This window comes from Poecilia formosa, unplaced genomic scaffold (assembly GCF_000485575.1).
Source record: "Poecilia formosa unplaced genomic scaffold, Poecilia_formosa-5.1.2 Scaffold464, whole genome shotgun sequence".
In the NCBI taxonomy this organism is placed as follows: Eukaryota; Metazoa; Chordata; class Actinopteri; order Cyprinodontiformes; family Poeciliidae; genus Poecilia; species Poecilia formosa.
The window spans coordinates 250252-257258 of NW_006800403.1; the positions used below are offsets into that span (position 1 = coordinate 250252).

Sequence of the window (7007 nt, forward strand, 5' to 3'; positions counted from 1 at the left end):
TTTAAAAAAAAAGAAAGATGTGTGAATAAACCATTCTCTCACACGGTTGTCATTCCTCATGAAAGGTTATGCAGTCATACACACCGTTTTAATTTTACAGGACCGGGTGTGAGTGCCAGACAGATTCTGGTCAAAGGCAATAGAAATATTCTGAAGGTCTAAAAATCATGTCAAGCTTTTAGTGATTTGAATTGGAAAGGACTGTTGTGATTTTAAAAAAGCAACTGCTTATATTGTAGCAATGACTTTTTCCAAGCCTTCTTTTACATTGTATAAAAAGCAAAAGGAAGGTTTCAAAATAACTCAATGAAAACCGTAAAACAGATCTTACAGTTAAAACCAGAGACGTACATGGACTGTATAAAAATAATTCACATAACCTTTCTGTCTGACATTTAGTCATTTTTAACGTTTACTACTGAAGTTCATTTAGCAATACTAAAATATTTCTACTCTACTTGATGCCAGAATTGTGAAATATGATTTTGTTTTTTTTATTTAGAGGTTTACAAATATTTGCTTACTTATTTGTGAGAGTTGCTAATTAACAATTTTTTCAGCTCTTTGTGTTTATTTACACAAATCTGGAATATTGTCTTCTTCCTTCCTGTGTTACCTATTAGACCATGTCGGTGTAACATGGTTTGATAATACATTTTTAGTAGTTTTCTTTTCTTATCTTTTGGTTTTAACAATAGATAACATCAAATTTTGACAAAAGAGAATAAACGCATCTCTTTCGTCAAAGAAATGTGACAAAAGACATCTCACATCTCAACACACTGACTATTGTGTTGAATTTCACATTAATAGGAAGTAAAGAGAAGAAGGCATTAAGTTTTCAACCCTAAAAAGAAACAATAATGACAACAAAAACAATTCTTTATCAATAGTCTCATTCTGTTGTGGAAATTCTGTAATTTTACACAGGTTTTACGTGAAAATATAGAAAACAGTTAAAATTTGTCTGTTTTTGTTACTAGTAATAGTAGTAATAATTTCAATATTTGAAATATACTGTGATATGAAATGAAAGCAGTGTATTGAAGTGTTACCTTCAGATGCATCCACTAGTTTTGATTCATTGAGCTTAAATGTTGAGAACTATCTACATCACTACTACATCATCTGGGATTTCCCAGATTGTTTAAATGAATTTTAAAAAGGCAATATAACATTCCTTCTCTCATTTATTTTCTACTTAGAAAATAAAAATAAGTGTGGTAATCTTAACTAACCTAAAACAGGTAAGTTTAGTCTAATTTAATGTAGTGACTTTAAATTAGATGACATTGATTTAATGTGACATTACATTAGTGAAAAATCTTTAATCTTTAAAGAAAAGGATTATGTCTTTTTATACATTGGGTATACAAATCTAGTTACATACATGGTATTTCTGACTCATTTCGATCATTGCTTCATTTTAATGAAGAAAATTATATAATACTTACAGGTCCCCTCTTGTAACTTCTTTCTTGTGTTGCAAATTGATGTAATTTATTTTCAAAGATTAATAAAAGAGGGGTTTCTTAATGCTACTGCTGCCCTCTGGAGAAGCGATATGGGTACATGGGAGGAATCACTACTAATTACAGAGCGAGTAATGTGATGATTGATGGGCTTTGATATGATCTTGCAGGGTGACACACTGAGCCCTATCATTCCCTCTGAACTACTCCACTATAGAGACAAATTGGATCTGCTGTGTCTCAATGTATACGCCATGGACAGCCTAATTGGTTGTTAAGAGGGTTTTTCTGCTAACCTGTCCTGCTTTCAGCATGTGGAATCTGTACTATCAGTTACTACTGCTGTAGTTTCAAGTACAAAAAGGCCAGAGAGACACAGATAAGCATGCTGGAACTTTCATATATTATGGATAGGTAAAGTATCAATAATTCATTGTGAAAAATATAGCATCACAAAGCATGCTTAACAGTAAAATGGAAAGTAAGAGCACTATATGTGATTCCCCTGTTTTTTAATTACTTAAACTTTGTGTGGCATAAAGCATTAACAGTGTTTTGCAAAAGAATTCATACTGCTTGATTTGTTTTTAATTTTCCATCAGGTTATAACCACACACTTTATTGTGATTTATTGGGGTGCACATTTGACAAAATAATGCTGGTGTAACATTTGAAAAAACAAAAAAACCCCAAACAAAATAAAACAGTAAAAAGTCAAATTAACGTTTGCCACAACCTATGTGAAAGTTACAAAAGCTTGTGGCGAGACCAAAATTACCCATAAATGTATTTATTTATTTATTAGGTTTATTTGATAGGAACAGACACACAAAAATATAGACAAGCTGAATAAAACAACAGTCCCATCCTTGTGTTATGGTGCTTTTAGCGTAAGCTAATTTACAGCACTTGTCCCCAGAAGGTATTTCAAGACAATGTCTAAAAACTACTAGGAAGTGAAATAGTAGAAAAAATTTAAAATAAAACATGACACTGACAACATATGCAAATATATTCTTAGAAGTGAAAGCCAACACTGCACATTCTCTTAAAAACATACAATCCCCACTGTGAAACATGGTGGTGGCAGCATTATGTTATGGGAATGCAAAGAGCATCCCCTGATAAACCTCCTGAGCTACAATGGAGCGGATTAGAGAATGTATAAAATATAAACTCATAAGAAAAGACTTTAAAATTGTCATTTCCAGATGTTTTCCATCCAATCTGACTGAGCTTGAGGTATTTTGAGATGTTTTTTTGTGTCTCTTTTAGGTCAAATCTGATAAAGACTTAAGGTGAGTAGAAAAGTTAAGGAACAGAGTAATGCAATGTATGTCTTAAAAATGGTTAAAAGCATAAAATGAATTGAAAACGTCTCCCAATTTTTAACATGAATTAGCTCAACATGTTTAAGCTAATTGGTAAAGTCTTTAAAGTACACAGAGACCGTTAGGCAATCACTTCCTCACGAAGAAATAAGTATGTAGGTTAAATACATTTTGAACGCATGTCGTCAATCAGGCTAGCCGGTACGTCACGACACACCCCTGCATAGTGGGTACGACCAAAAATCTCAGAACTTGATTGGCAGGCGTATTCACCAATGGGAGTGCACGCCATTCCAGAGTGGTGTGCTGTGATTGGATACAGGGGAGAATAATATATATGTATAGATATGCCTGACTGAGAAATGGTAGGGGCGGGACTATGTAGAAGTGCTGTCCATCTGTGGCGATACAGATTTAAAAAAAAATGGACTGACGGAGTGTAAGCTAACGTTGTTCTTCGCGTGAACTAATGTAAGTTGTTTTGCACTTTCTTAAAGCTGAGGGCTGTTGACTGCAGAGGAAGGCGTCTTCTCGCTGTCGTGGCACTGTAGTTAACGCACACTGTCGTTTCGTGTTGCAGAGAAGTGCCTAGAAGCACAGGGGCTGCTGCTGGCAAGGCCAGCAAAGTGTGCAGCCGCTGTTAACGTTAGCTGTTATTGGTCTCTGGCCGCGTGGAGTATTTGTGATATAACGATGTCACGAGCGCTTCTCCCGTTCCGTTTTGTCACGGCGGGGAAAAGCGCCCCGCAGTCGCTGCGCATCTGTAACATTTACACACAGCTTGAGATAATTTCGGGGGACATTTTCAACATACCGCTGCTGGTAGCCGAACTCAGCTTTTCTCTTTCTTTTTGGCTGCTTGTTTATCTCCGAGACTGCGTTGTTGCTCTGTCTTTATGTGCGCGCAGAGGGGGGAAGGAGGGGAAAAACAAACAAACAAACAAACAAAAAAACTCCTTTTAAAATGTAGCAAATAAATATGGCCGTGCGTCCTGGCACATGGACAATTCTTCTCGCAACCGGACTTAATTCGTGTCGCAAATGGATACGTCTGTGTAGCCTGCTGCTAAACAAGCTTTTCTCCCACTCGTGTGTTTGTGTCACACCGCTGTTATGGTTTCACTCTCTTCATTTTTTGTTTTTTACTCAAAATTGCGCAGTGAGGGAGGGTAACCAGCAGCGGGCAATTATAGCTACAACTTGCAAGTTTTGATTGAATGAAAGTGTTGTGTGGGTGAGCGTGTATCCCACATGACCCTTAACAATTCGCGAAAGCTCCAAAAACCTCATTCCCGGAGTGGGTTTCAGTTGTGTTTTGCGGCTAATGATCCAACAAAGCAACCAGTGGGTGGTCAGATTTACACAGTCACGTTAAAGGTACGCTGTACCCGTGCACGAAATAACGGGACGTCAGCATCCCCATCCCCCACCATCTCTGACCATAAGGTAGCCCTTTCTAATTCATCTCTTCTTTCCTTTCTTTTGATAGACTTGCTTTGAAGCGGAGGGAAACGTTTTTCCTGCTAAGCGCGAGGAAGTTGCTGAAAAACCTCGCCTTCAGCTTAATTGTTTTGGGAAATTCGGCGACCTGGCTTTAAAAATTGGGCCCCCCTTTGGAACTCCACAAATTGAAGGTTGATATGCCACATCAGGTAAGAACAAACTCCCTTTCTCCTTAGTGACACTTAAACGCACCACTGACTTTTTTCATCATGCTGTGTGGAACAAGCTGTATTTTGCAGCACTTTGCTTTGTGTTTACACACGTCATGGTATTCTACATTACAGATCCATCTAGCATTTTGGCCTCGAAGCTCGCCTTGTTGTTCTCTCCCTGTGTGTGTATGTGTGTTATTGTTATAGACAGATGCATCCCTCCACATTCCACATGTGTATGTCTGCTTGCCCACAGCAGGGGCTGGTGTGCAAATCCCCTTAAATCCAAATATGCAGTTGGATAAAAAATAAAATAAAATAAAAAAAGGAATCAAGGCTATCAGATTTCTTTAGTCCGACATGTTTTTGCAGATGGTTGAAATATGGTTGTATAAATTTTAGATGGTGTGTAAATTAAACTTTTCTCATTCCTGGATGTTTTCAGTCTTGTGGGAGACGTCAGTAAAATACTACAAGACAGAGTCTCATAAAGGCTGGAGTAGACATGGAGATAGAGAAGCTGATGTAGAGTTAATGTGCCTTGCATAAGTATTCATACCTCTTGAACTTTTTCTTACGCTGTCCTGCTACACACGTTCATTTGTTTTGTGTGTGTTTTATTAGGATTTTATATGACAGGCCAACACATAGTAGCACATACTTGTTAAGCAAAAAGGACAGTTATGCTTTGTTGTTAAATTATTCTACAAATAAAAGTCTGAAAAATGTGACACTCATATTTACTCTGGCCTAACGTCAATACTTTGCATAAACCATCTTGTGCTTCAATTTCAGTGCTTTCAGGGGGAATATTTATTTGCTCTGCATGTGTAAAGGCTCAATGTTTTTTCTATATTATTTGCAAAAAACTAATTTAGATTGGATAGAAAGCACTTCTGCTTTTAGTATTTTTGAAGTGTTGCCAAAGATTATTATACAGATATAAATCTGGACTTTGATTTTAACAAGTGAACATGCATAACTCTAGTTGTATATTTTTGGTTGTTCTCCTGTCGGAAGGTGACACTTTCCTCCCAAGTCTCAAGTCTTACAGCCTTTGACAAGTTTTCACCCAGGAGTACCATATTTTTAGTTCCACCCAACTTCCCTTAGATTCTGTCTGGCTTTTAACATGATGCTGCCACTATGTTTTGTTGTTAGGATGGTGTGTTCACGGTGATGTGCAGTGTTGGTTTTTATATTTAATCCAGAAAGTTACATTTTGACCTCATTTGATCAGTTCAACTAATTTCTACATGAGTTGTGGTAAATAACAAGACTTTCTTTCAACAATAACTTTTTACTTGCCGCTCTCTCATCTAGGCCAGATATGTGGTGTGAACAACCCTTCTTGCAGCTATTCAAACTTTTAGATTAAATGCAAACTGGTAAGCAGCATTTTATTAACCATGTAAACGGTTAAATATTCCATCCATCCATCCATCCCTCTATCCACTGTCTATATCCGCTTATGGCAAATGGTTTTATTGCATGTAACAGATATATTATGGTCTTTGAAATATTGCACCCAAACAGTCCTTTGCCGTTATCATATTGGTACTCCTCTAATAGGTTTTGAATTCCTATAATTCCCTTAACATGCAGTAATCTGTAAAGAGCAGGTTTTGCTTGGAACATCGGTGTTGATTCAGTTTAATGTTCACCCAGACTTTGATCGTCATGTGATATGTTTTGGACTAGACATGCACAAGATACTGAATAACAATTCATCACAGTATCAGTATTTGTTAGAAGGGTGCCGATCGATCGGCCACCGATCATAATCGGCCGATTTCCGTGAAAAAGTGTATGATCGGTGATCGCCGCTCATGGTCTCTTGTTGCCGATCACACAAACTGATCACCTGCATCTCATTTCGCAGCCTGCCTGTGCAGCTGGTCTCCTCTTTCCTTCACACTGCGCAAACACGCAGGAACAAATCCTAAGCGATGTGGTGTGGAACTATAACGCACTGAGTGAATGGGGAAGTTTGCGTGTTGCAGCGGAAAATTGAAGCACGTGGGTGAAGCACGTCAAAATGCATCAACACGACGAATCTAATATGGCATAAAAACAATGCCATACTTGACGGAGTTTGGCTACATCGAGGTTCACTGCAGTAAAAAAGACATATGGAGGATCAGATGGCAGGTAAAGCAGCGCACAGCTACACTCGCCCGGATTAGCATGACGGTCAGAAGGCTAAACAAATAACCCGCAAAATTATTTAAGTCTTAGAGCTAGTGGTGTAAGACACTGGTTCTGCTCTTGCTGTTGAACCGTTGTTATGTGCTACAGGTAGTAATATTTCACAGACGGAGCGCAGCTTCTGCTCCACCTGGTAATGAACTCTCACACCGAACCTCTGTTTAAAGCTGCAGCATCTAACTTAAAAAAATTTATTTTACATATGTATTAAAACTTTCGCTCTCCTAACATGAGACAGATAATCTCTGAAAAATAATCAACCTCCTCTGCCTCCTCCCTGTTCTGCATAATTCCTCCGCTTAGCCAGAAACAGCCAATCAGAACTAGCAGAAATCAGCTAG

General features: G+C 37.8%; 1 protein-coding gene across 2 annotated transcripts in view; it reads left to right on the top strand.

Moving 5' to 3' along the window:
- Positions 1 to 3166: 3166 nt before the first annotated feature.
- The window catches only part of LOC103156109 (vitamin D3 receptor A), a 126928-nt gene continuing 123087 nt past the window's right edge, over positions 3167 to 7007 (top strand). The window contains exons 1-2 of one of the 2 annotated variants that reach the window (XM_007578035.2): positions 3167 to 3274; positions 4293 to 4455. The gene's annotated coding sequence lies outside the window, so the exon portion shown is untranslated. Of the gene's footprint in view, positions 3275 to 3524; positions 4181 to 4292; positions 4456 to 7007 lie in introns of those variants that run through there. The other variant, XM_007578036.2, reaches the window with a different exon arrangement.